The 12,666-nt window shown below is 47.2% G+C and overlaps 1 long non-coding RNA gene across 1 annotated transcript; it reads right to left on the reverse strand.

Annotated features, from left to right (window-relative positions):
- Positions 1-647: 647 nt before the first annotated feature.
- LOC116664494 lies at positions 648-10,930 on the reverse strand. Its single transcript, XR_004321026.1, has 3 exons — positions 10,918-10,930; positions 8,144-8,147; positions 648-930 (listed from the first exon to the last, which is right to left on the reverse strand). It is a non-coding gene; the product is annotated as an uncharacterized LOC116664494 (long non-coding RNA).
- Positions 10,931-12,666: the final 1,736 nt, after the last annotated feature.

Below are 12,666 nucleotides of genomic sequence, written 5' to 3' on the forward strand. Positions count from 1 at the left end.
ACACCCTCCTTGCATCTAAAAATTCTAGCTGGGTGAATCTTTATCCTGAGGATTAGAAAGTAGAATTTCAAGGCTCTTCCCTTGTCCCTGTGGATCATGGTGCAGGACCCACGTTCTCTGTGAGCTGCGCTGAGATCGTCCCAGCTGAACACCCGGTGGGGACAGTGCTCAGAGCAAAAACGCGTCTCTCCCTCTCCGCCTGCCTTCCCACCGGCGCCCTTGCTCGCTCCTAAATTTCTTTCTTTCTAGAGAATGAAACTTCTATGACTTTGCAGCCCGGTGACGACTTTGAGCAGGTGGTCAAATCCAGACCATCAGGGTGTTTCTGTAAGGCCTGCAGAGCCAAAACGGTTTTCACATTTTTAAGAGTGCCGCTACGAATGAGCCCTTTTCTCGTCAAGTAGCATCTTCTCTGTCCTTTTTTTCCCCTTTAATTCCTTTTTTTCCAAATGTTAATACTGATCTACCGGCTTTCTTTAGCTGAGAGTTTTGCCTGGATGTCTTTTTCCATCTTATTAATCTTCGAAGCTATTTGTTTAGCCAGATCTCTTGTAAAACGCATTTTGTCCTATTTTGGTGGGTCCGTTTTAGGTGAGTTTTAATTTGTCCTGCATTGAAATTACTCAAGTATGGGGCTGACTTCTGCCTTTGTTATACTTTCTATGATGCTCCTTGTTTGCTTTATTATTTTTCCCCCTCTCTCTCTTTTTTGATGGAGGTTTTTTTTTTTTTTAATTGAAATGTAGTCAGTTTACAATGTTGTGCCGATTTCTGGTGCACAGCACCATGTTTCAGTCATACATGGACACACATACATTCATTTCCTATTCTTCTCCATTATGGGTCCCTACAAGACACTGAATACAGTTCCCTGTGCTACACAGTATAAACTTGCTGTTTATCTATTTTATATACAGTAGTTTGTATCTGCTAATCCCAACTCTTGATTTATTCCTACCCCCTTTCCCCACCTGGTAACCATCAGTTTGTTTTCTATGTCTGTGAGTGTGTTTCCATTTTGTAAATAAGCTCATTTATGTCTCTTTTTCAGATTCCACATGTAAGTGATGATGGAGGCCTCTTTAATGCTTTTGTTTGTTTGTTTTACTCCTACTAATTTAGAAATTTTACATCTTTTTATTCTTCAATGTCTCAAAAATTTTAGTGTACATATTAATTTTTTTCTGAAAAATACAAATATCATCACCATCTCCACTGTCCTAAGCAAGACAGTCTGCATAGATCGTTTGCTTTTTTTTTCCCAAAACCCCTGACCTCATCACATTGTTGTCTGAAATGTAGTTTCAGCTTGTTTCCACACATTTTAAATGTTAAAGAGAATTATTATTATGCTCCGATTGTTAGCTAATAGTATTTATTTAGATTTCTTATAATATTCATCAATGAGATTGTTTGCTCTCATGTCTTGCAGCCAATTCCTTTTTCCTGGGTGCCTATTTTTTCTTGCTAAAGAAGGGTGGGCAAACCTTTTCTATAAAAGACCAGATCGTAAATATTTTGGGCTTTAGAAGCCATGTGGTCTCTGTTGCAACTGTTCAACTCGGCCTCTGTAGCTTGAAAGCAGCCGCAGACACCATGGTTGTGCTCCAGGAAGTGTTATTTATGGACACTGAAACTTGAATTCCATGTCATTCGCATGTGTGACAAAATCTTATTCTTCTTCCAATTTCTTTTCAATCATCTGAAAATATAAAATCCATTCTTAGCCCACAGACCATACAAAATGAGGTGGTGGGCTGGATTTGGCCATGGTGGGTTGACCCCACTCTAGGACATCTTGTTCTGCCAGAGAGGATCTGGGATCAGCTTCCAGTCTGTGTATATCATTACATCTCTTTCTTTTCTATTATCCTCACTCTTGAAAACTACATGGGAGGAGTAAAGAATCCATCACAGAAAGCTCTTTGCTTTTTGAATACATTACTGGATCATAACTCTGGCATCTAGTCCTGCTGCTAAGAAAGCTGAGGTCAATGTGGTGTCCACTCTTTTGTTGGAAATCCACTTTTTTTTTTTATTTCTTCTGATATCTTGTAAGGTTTTCTCTTTATCTGCTGTGTTTGGAGGTTTTTCTAGGGGACATCAGTCAGTTATTGGAGTGTCCGTGCAGCGCATCCTCAGCACTCCGCACACACGTCCTGGGCTCCATCCCACCCAGTCTCTTCTCCTAGAACTCCTACTGGACAGATGCTGTGGCTTCTGGACAGGTCATGTCTGGCTCTTAACTCTTCTAGCTTGTTCTCTCTCTGTCCTGTTACAACGTTGGAGGTTTCCTTTGTTAAGCTCATCTTCTAAGGTACTTTTTATTTTCAAAAAATACATTCTTATATTTGGAAGTTATCACTGCCTTTTCTGTCCTAATCCTCTGTTATTATTTCAAAGTGCTTTTTCCTCCATAGCCTTCTTTCCTTCTCTCATGGCTGGACTTATCTCAGGACAGTCTTTGGTGGCTCCAGACCTTGCCACAGGCAAAAGGCACTGCTCAGGTCCCTAGCGAGGGCTTAAGCTACCCACCCCTGGGTAGACAGACAGCAGTGCAGACTCTGGACATGAGGGTCAGGTAGCAGATCTCCAGCCCTCACTGCAGATTCATGGGTGAAGTGCAGTCCTCAGCCACACCCAGACCTCAGTTGTGGTCCCAGCCCTTCTAGGACTCAAAGCCGTGACCCAGCCTCACATCTGTGGCTGGACTCTTCCCAGCACCTCCTTGGGCCTCAGGGATTCCAACCACGCCAAGCACCACAAGTGACCTCTTTCCAGGAAATATTTCATGTCTGGTATCGGAGGCCCCCGTGCTTGCTTCAGAGCACTGCTGTGTGTGCAGCACGCTGTCCTAGTGCTTCTGCATCTTCCCCATTTGTTCACAGAAGTAAGGGAAGGTGACAGTGTTTATTCTGTGTATATCTTCAACTGAAATTCTCATTGCTCCGTGAATATAATGGAGAAATCATAGCCATCTCTCAGGATTGTTTTAAAACCGAGAAAGATAAACGCTTTGGAAACCATAAGGTGTCTAAACTATGTCCTTATTTATTCTATCTCAGCGTTGTAGCAAAATGCAGATTCAGTGTCAACAAGAGAAATGCAGATTAATCAGGGGTAGCACTGCCTTCTGTGGTTACCAGTGCCATGATGGAAGGGTTCTAGGGTGGAATTACTTTGGGAAAACCAGCGAATTATGGCACCCCCTTGGAGATTCCAAATACATATCCACGCGTCACAGGCTTTGAGAATCCCTGCTGTAAGGACATCGATGTAACTTTGTTTAATCTCATACTTCCAAAATGCACTGATCATGGAAGTCTGTTTACTGTAGTGACGAAGATGTACCAGAATGAGTGAGTCAGGGCACACATTGAGGAATCTCGATTTTGTAAAAAGACTGAATTTCCTAAGAGTCCTAAATGAGGGTTTACTAACGTCAGGGAACAGAATAAGCAAGAAAGTTTACTCTAAGACAGTACCAAGACATCACAGGAAGTAATATAGTGAAACAATTGCCATCCAAATTTCTTACTTAAGAATGTATCATACATAAATAAGAATTTGCATCGTATCTCAGAATTTCCTGAAAGACCAATAAATTGAAGGCCTGCTTAATTTTGGAATATTTAATGAGACTGGGGCCCTGTAAGTAGAATGGGCTCGTAGCATAGATACGAATTTGAACATTAATTTCAACATCACTTAGCCTCAGTGTTGTTGTCTGTGAAATGGGAATGATATCAACCACAATGGCATGCTATAAACATCCAACGCACAGGGACCCCTGAACAAGTACATATTCTCTTCCACAACCGCCACCACAGTGGTGAAGAGGACACTGAATGAAAACCACATGTACAATTTTGCAAAGTTGTAACTATTAGCAGTGAAAGAAACTGTCTTGTTTTCTAAACCCATATTACGTCTTAAATATTAGACAGCTGATAGAGTATGGGAATTTCTGAGCTGGAAGAGGTCTGATAAGTCATTTAATTAAAGCCTCTCAATTTTTAGCAAAAGAGACTGAGGTTCAGAGACAACCCATGACTTGCCCGAGGTTAGTGGCAGGTGTCTCACAGGCTCTCTGCTCCGTGATCTTCCAGGACCCTACAGTGCCTCTCTATCAGTGAGACAAAGGCTGAACCAAGTTCAGGCAAGAAACCCAGGGTTCTAAAGAGGGGAACATTTCAGAACTTTTTATTTTTATTACCTTGAGCAGATCTTACAACACAGAAGGGATGGATCATATTCTACTTTCATGTAAGGCACGTTCCTCCTGATTTCTCCAAGTAAACGAGACCACTGCAAATTCCAAATGGCCAGCAGAGAGGGTGGATTTTTGCCCCACATCAATCACGGCTGCCTCTTCACTACTGTCTTGTCTGGAAGGCTGAGCCAGGGGTTGTCCCTCTGGTTCTGAGGGGGGGTGTGCGCTTGCCTTGTGTTTCTGTCACCTGGAAGGCACCCACCAAAGCCATGTGTGCCTGCGAGATGCCTCTGTGTATTTTTAGAAAGTTTTTAAGAGGGAGACAGCCAAAATATTTTTACTGCACAGCAGGCACTGTGTCATGCTGCAGTGTTGGAAAGAGAGAGAAGAAAAAAGAAAGAAAGGGAGGCGGAGATTTAAGACTGGCTCACAGACTGAAAATGGTTAATGCCTTCGTGGGCCTGGAGCACAGTCCCGCTGAGCTGGGAACGCTCCGTCGCAGCCTCCCTCTCTCCAAACGCCCCTGCACAGATTCCAGGAATCACACAAGGCTCATCCCGCCCCCCCACCCCCGCCTTATGCCTCCTCAGCGTGAACCTCGACCATCAGGTAGGACTTGAAGGCAGGAGGATACACAGATGAAGCGTGTGTCAGCCAAGGTGGAGTGAGCACAAAGCCCCGTGGGGTGGCATGTCACATGGGGGATCACAAGGAATGAGGCAGAAAAGGAAACTGGGGTCGCCCAGGGGACAGTCTTCCAAGCAGGCACTGGGGTATCTGTGCTGCCCCGTGGACAGAAGCGTTATGAAACAATCTCACACTTAGAATTGTGCTTTGCAGCTTGAAAGACATTTACGCACCTCACTGTCATTGGGCCCCCAAAGAATCCGTGGGTTGGCACGACCACTCACCCATTGTGCAGATGAGGAAACTGAGGCTGTGGAGGGGGACACAACTCATCCAAATGGGGTTGGGGCTTGAATCTAGATTTTCTCAGACCACCTCCAGGCAGGGCATTTTAAAGATCTTTGAGCAGGGTAGGGACACTATGGGTTGAGTTGTGTCAGGGAGGGGTCCTTGGAGCTAGAGGAAGACGGATAGTCACAAAGCAGGGAATGTTCCTGAGCAAGCGTCAGCAAGTGGTACCCAAAAAGGGCCAGATCGTAAACGGTTCAGGCTTTGTGGTCCTTGTTGCATTTCCTTCTTTGTTTTTATTATTTGTTTGGTTGGTTGGTTTTTACAACCCTTTAAAAGATGTAAAATTATTCTTAGCTTGAGGGCCATAAAAATAGGCTCACGGCTGGATATGGTCACTGGCTGTAGTTTGCTGACTCCTGGAATGAGACTCGAGGAAGAGGACCATTCGGAAGCCTGCCAAATTAGCCCAGTGAGGATGCCAAAGTCTGAGTCCAGGTCCACGGCTAGTGCATCACCGGAAGAAAGCCTGATGATTCTAAGTCTCTGAATTTCCTCCTTTGGAAAATGGCTGTGTGTCCTGTCAATCTTGGAAAAAGTATAAAATAAGATAAAAGTTAGCTAAGGGTCCTTTACTCGAGCAAAAAGTGTTACTGCCTGGTTCGGCGGTGACAGTAATAACGATTTAAAATCTGAGAGCAGGGGTGACTTTGCCATCAGAGCAGAGCTGGCCTTTTTGGACGCTGAAGATTGATGAGCATCTGGCAGAGAAGGTGGGAGGAGAGTGGTTACCATGCCTGGGAGCCTCCCTGCGTCCAGCTCCTCATGGATTCCAGTCCCCTTCCAGGTGAGCATTCTGTCTTTTTTTTTTTTTTTTTTTTTCCACAGAAGAGCAATCTGAATTCCCAAGATGTTAAAGAAATGTCTCCAGGGTCACGTAATCACCCAGCAATGTCTGACTTGATAACCCCTGCTCTTTGCCCTACCCCAAGATTTCAGCAGCTGTTCAAAAGAACAGTGAAAGAGATGGCACAGACAGAAATATCCTTGAAGGAAGTCAGATCTCATGGATAAACACTGGCCCACTCCATTCGCCCCTTCCATCCCCATAACTTTGGGTAACGGGGTTTTTATTGTCAGCGAGGCTTACGGATGTGTCAGAAGAGTGCTGGAGCAGAGTAATCTATGTGGCAGACCCCCCGGGATAGGAAATAGGAAGTCTGCTCATGCTGACAGTTCTAGAAAATTCTCCACTTTTTGTGAAATATGTGCTTGTCAAGTGGTCATGAGACAGCTGGAAATCTGAGCCGCGTGGTTAGAGCTGAGAACCTGAGGGGGGAGAAGCTTTGCAGGGCATCTGGGAGTTTGTGCCTCGGCTGGGAACGCCCCACCCAGCGGCCCAGCCTCTCTGCCCAACTGGGCTGAAAGTAGGGAGACCCTCCTGTTCCATGGGCCACAGACTCACGGCAACCGTTCTCCAACTCTGCTGTGCTTAAGAATCACCAGTGGAGCTTATTAAAAATAGACAATGCCTAGGAATTCTGATTAAGTCTGGAGACACCCAGGAATTTGCATTTTCACAAATTTATTGCAAGCCACATATAAAGAAATCTTGGTCCTGGGCTCCATTGCATCCTGGAATTAACTGAACAATTACAAGTGCCCAGGAGCTTATAAAGAAGAGCCCAAGGTGGCACAGGGCATAAACCAAGGGTAGACGTTTAAAAGGACACCTCCCCCAGGAAGGTCCTGTTTCAGTGGAGACCTGGGAATGGGGAACAGGTCAGAGGAAACAGATGGAAGAAAGATTGGGAGGCCGGGGAGATCACAGGATGATAGAGACACTCAAAGAATTTCAACAAGTCTGGTGGGAACCAGGAAGAGGAGAGAAGCTGGAAGCATGTTGGGGAGGCAGGCGGGAGGGAGGCAGGCGGGAGGGAGGCCGGGTGGGCGGGGCCTCATAAGCCGTATGAAGACGTTGGGTTTCATGCTCAGATCCATGGGGAGCCATAAAAAAGCTTTAAGCTGGAGAACCACACACCCAGACTTGTATCTTTAAACCTGCTCTCGCTGCTCAGTGGGAGACGGCTGAGGGAGACGCGGGGCTCCAGCAAAGGGCTGTCTGCAGCGCCATCCGGGTGACAGATGAGAGTGGTTTTGCCTAGGATGGAGGCCACGGAAATGCCACAGAAATACAGGGAAGAACCTAACAGGAAAGCTATTTAGGAAGTGGAATCCACAGGACGTGGTGGAGGCTCACGTGCAGGCAGAGGAAGGTGTGCAAGTGAACCCGCAGGCTTTGGACCTGGGCGACCGGTATGTTGTTGGTGACACTTACAGGGTCAGGGTCCAGAGGCTGAGCAGGTGTGAGCTCCACGAGCTCAGGGCTTCGTCCCCTTTTCACTGCTGCCCCCTCAGCGTCCAGCACGCGGCCTGGCGCATCCGGGAGGCTGCAATGAATTGTTGAAACAGTGAAGAAAGATCGAGGGGCGTGTCTGGGAAACGCTGTCGTTGAGTCTGAGACCGACCCCTTAGTGCAAACATCAGGTGAGCAGTCTAACTAGACACAGATACGGGGCATCCGGAAGCGAGGGCGGGGAGAGACGCACATCGTTTGGGACCACGGGCATTTGTCCATGGCAACTGAAACCCAGAGGCGTTTAAGATGATGAGGGAGTGCAGCCTGACAGAAAGGGAGGGTGGGAGGAAAGCCACACAGAAGAGAGGAAAGGAGGGGAAGGGAGAGGGGAGGGGAAGGGAGGGGGAATGTATTTATTTTGGAGCATCGTCTACTCTGTCCCTTAAACCAGCACCTCTAGAGGGACCAGGGTTACTCAGGGAAGACTTACACTGTGTCATGCGCCATACACATTAAACCCTAAAAATGAAGCCTTATTAGCTGCTTTCCACTCACAAGGCAGTGCGCTGAGCACTCGTATCCCTTATCTCACTTAATCCTAACAGGCGGACATTACTAACCGCAGTTTTCACATAAGCGCTTTTAAGAGACTTGACCAAACTCACCCGCCATATACAGTCAAGCTGGGATCGAAACTCCATTCACCACATTGCAAGGGTTGTGAGCCATGGGAAAGGGCCAATTCCCAGGGAAGGCAGATCGGAGAGAGGAAAATCTACACAAAGGCAGAAGTGTTCATTCCTGTATGGCTGAATAAATGGGGCCTCTGAGGGCTGTCCCTCCCCGACCACTGGTCAGAGGCCCAGCCCGGCCAGGCCCCCACACACGTGCTCCCGCGCGGCCTGGGTGGCGGGCCGGGACGTGCAGAGCGGGCTACCCGAGCGCCCCCTCGGCCTGATTTACGGGGCTGTTTGTTGTGCTTATACCATAAATCTCCACCCCCAGGACATTTCGGTTCTGGTATTTATTGACCAAAGATAACTTGGGTTAAAAAAAAAAATGTTTTGAGATTTTTGCCAGATAATCACTATGGAATATTTGAGAAAACATGCTGTCCTAGGGTAAATGAAATTCTGCAAGGAGCCGATTTTGCTACTGGGGCAAATACCTTTCCTGTCTGCTACTTTATTGCCTCTTTGTAAAATTCGTTTTACTCGAAGAGGCAGTTTCTTCGTACGTGTCTCTTTATCACCGCACCAGTTCATCAAGGAAGGACTGAGAGGAATCATCAAAAGAGATTTCCCTCGGGGCCTGGGAGAGGTTTGATTCTTTGCAACCAGAACTTTTGGCCAAGTGTGTCTCAAAAGCGTTCAGGTAGCAAAACGCCTGGAGAAAAACCTGTGAGATAGAGATGCCTTCCATGTAAAAAAAACAAAGATAGAAATGTGAATTAAATCAGACCCTGACGCCAGATTCTACTATAAACAAGCTGAAGACTTTAGAGAATAATTCTGGAGAAAAAGTAAAAAAAAAAGCTCCCAGCAATTAGCTTTGCTTAGTGTAAACACATGTATGCCGTTGTGCTTGGCTGTGCAAATCTGAAAAATACCCCGTATGATCAATATTATTATTATTGACCCCCTTATCCAGTTCAAAGAGAAATAGTGTTCTAGTTGGAACATAGGCACCCATCGTTTTCAATAAGGAATGCAAATCCTAAGTCTGCAAGGCTCAGGGGTGTCAAGGAGGAGAGACTGATGCAAAAAACAAAACAAAAACAACGCAGAACCATCAAGCATCACCCCCAGGATTTTGGAGAGCAGGTGTCTCTCTTAAAAAAGATGTCCCCTTCTTGGGTCCAGGTGGCTGAGGCCATGTTGGGATGCCAATCCAAGACTTGTCAGATCTTCCCCTCTTTCAGTAGAGCCTGGAAATTCTGATTTTAACAGAACGAAGAATCCAAGCTTTAAATATTTATTGCGAAGTTTTTCTTTTTATATTAATGAACAGTGTGTGGGCCAAACAAAACACATCTGCAAACCAGACCTGACAAAGGCCACTGGCTCTGGCCGACGTTAGACTTAGTGTGGATTCAGAGCCAGGGCACAGCTGAACAATTGCTGCTCCTTGTAGGAAGACGCTGGCCCTTGGCTTTCTGTAATTCTGCAGACTGGGCTTTGCTGCTGGGCTCAGAAAGCAAAAATGGGAGATGTTGAGCCTCTGTCTCCTGCACTGGTCCCTGCCCAGGGCTCTGTCAGTCCTTTGTCCTGAGACCCTTTGGCCTCAGACCCCCCCCCCCCCGTGAGTACCGCCCCTGCCTTCAGCCCCACGTGGGTACTAGCTTGATATTTCTTCTGCTGGTGGAAATAATAATGACAGTAGCAGTTAATGATCTGTCACATGTGACTTGTTGGCTTTCCATCCCGTGGTCTTATCCAGTCTGATTTGAGGTGTGAGCCACCATTTCGCTCACACTGCAGAGGAGAGGCTCAGAGGGTTGAGATGCATGCCCAGGGCCACTCACCTGGGCAGTGGCAGATCCAGGATCCAAGCCCAGCTTTGCCTCTCTTCAGAGCCCGTGCTCATGTCTGGCCTGACTCCGCACCCAGCCGCGCCGCCTGGGACCAGCTCCCTCTGCACCTTCCTGCGCTCCGAGGTTCTCCTGCAGCCTTCCTGTCTTCTGTGCACTTTGGTCCCCAGTCTCATGGCCTGTCATTGTTCTTAGCCTCGCGTTTCCTGCCCCAGCATCAATGGCTTGTGTCAACCTCGCCCTTTATGGGCATGAGAGTCCCCATACCTAGGGGATGCGTCACCATTTGAGGGGCAGAGGGCACATGCCTTGAATTGCCTTCCAGAGTTGAGCAGACTAAGGCTGACTCTCCAAGTGCTGGTATGAAGTTTTGCACCAACCACCCTGGTGAAGGCATCACCATTCATCCAGGGGCAGAAGCTAAACTCTAGGAGTCAGGTGTGGACAACTCTGTCCCTCACCGCCACCCTAACCTGATCAATCAGCAAACCTTGTGGACGGAAGCCTGAACAAGCCGACATCTGTCTGCTTCTCTCCACGGACACTCCTGCCGCCGCAGCCCAAGTTCACACGGCTCTCTCCTGGAACCCCAGAGTTTTCCCTCCAGTCTCTGCTCATCAGACTCCCCACTGGTCTCCAGATAAAAGTCACAGCCTCCTACTCGCCGCGGGAGCGGATCCCTGCCTGCCTCTCCTGACCCACGTAGATCTCAGCTCAGAGTCCTCTTCCCCCACACAGCACAAGCCAGGCCTGCTTTCCCATATCCTGCTAAAGTTCCCAGACGTCTCCTTTGTAGCATCAATCACCATTTTAATTAAATCACTAATTGCATAACTGGGGGTAATGTCTGCCTCCCTGGCAAGAATATAAGTTTCATGGGGAAACGGATGGGGTTGTTACTCTTGGATTCTCAGTGCCTGCACAGCGTCTGCTGAGTGGCAACCACTTCATAGATCTTGATGGAAACAAAGAGAGGAAAGGAAGAGAGTGAGGAAGGAGAGATTCCTTCCGCAGGATGCGAGTGAAAAGTCAAGTCCTTCTATAGCCACATGAACCGTTTTGGCTGAAAATTCCTTGAGTTACCCAAGATCCATCTTGCTCTTTCCCTTGAGAATGTAGCTGTCTCATCATAACCTTCAGCCCCACGTCCAGGGCCATCCTCCCCCAGCCAAGCGCCAGCGGCCTTTTGAGAGCTGGAATCTTAATCTTTGCAAGGTGGGGTTGTTTCCTTCATTTGAGGATTTTTTTTTTTTTTTAATTTCACTTGCTAGCATCATCAAGTCCATGATCCCTGAAGATGGAGACAGCCTCTGTTAGGTACAACACATCAACTTTGCCGGGGCACACTCATCAGGGGTGTCAGAAAAAACCAAGCCGCTGTGTGGTACCAACCCCCACAACTGGTGCTTGCTTCTTAAAATTAATAAATAAATCTAGATCACCTGCATAGATTCTGGTCTTCCAGAAATACGGAATCAAAGGCCTATCAGCCTTTACCCCAGAATCACAGTGATGTAAAAGCCGTCGGCTGGAGGATTACAAAGGAGGGGGCCCAAGATGCGTCCGCGTCTGCGTGGCTCCACTGATAAATGGCACCGTCCTCTTCCACTCTAGATATTACAGCTCTGATAGGTTTGTTCCAGGGGGAGAATTGGGAAAGAGACTTGCATAATGCAAAGGGGTGGGAGCCCAGGCAGAGAGACAGAACTGCTCATCACCCAGAAAGTCTGCACGTACAGGCCCTGCCATTACCGGGAGATGTGTGTAATTACCCAGCAGCTCGGGAGAGGTCTCTGACTGAAACCCACAAATAAAACTCTCCCGGCCCTGCTGAAGCGGCTTGATCCCTTTCCAGAGGAAACAATGAGTCTGGGTTAACCTTTTAACGCATCTCCCTTTCTCTTGTTGATACACTGGATAATTATTTATTTTCTCATCTAATTAGTTAATTAGGCTGGCGTTGTATTCTGTCGAAAATCCTGTTGTTTAGGTACTAGAAAATGGCTTTTTGTTTGGGGTTTTTTGCGGGGTAATGGGGACTTATTAATTGAGTGACTGGCTCTGGGTGAAGTTGTTCAGGGACACTGTGGATTTTCTGGGAGTAAATTGGTGCATTAACAGCAAAAGATTGTGTTCAAAATAAGAGCACTGGGTGCAGGCAGAGTCTTGGTGGACAGTTTTCGCTGTCATTTCATTTCCTCACATTTATGTGGCAATTTACAGTTTGTAAAGCCCACTCAGTTAAAGTAGCTCATTTAGTCCTAACGAAAGAGCCTTTGGAATGCATTTTATGGCTCCTAATTTACAAATGGGGCAGCTGAGGTCTGGACAGTCAGCGGCTGGCTCGCATCCCTTGCTGTCCGGCTCTGCAAGCCGTCTGCTACTTAGCAGGGCGGGAAAAAGGAAATTAAATGCGGTGGGCTCTGGAGGGGAAGAACCCAGGTGTGAATCCAAGTTCCTCCACTTTTTTATTTCATCCAACGTTCAACAAACATTAACCAAATTCCGTCCAGTCCCAAGCAATGCGGAAGGTGCTGGAGACCCAAACGTGAATAATGCCGGCCCCCAGGCTGCCCCGGACCGGCGGACATGGCTGACATCTCTAGGCCAGGTGGGGAGATGCTGATGGGGAGCTACGGTGATAAGACG

This window comes from Camelus ferus, chromosome 6 (assembly GCF_009834535.1).
Source record: "Camelus ferus isolate YT-003-E chromosome 6, BCGSAC_Cfer_1.0, whole genome shotgun sequence".
Classification (NCBI taxonomy): domain Eukaryota; kingdom Metazoa; phylum Chordata; class Mammalia; order Artiodactyla; family Camelidae; genus Camelus; species Camelus ferus.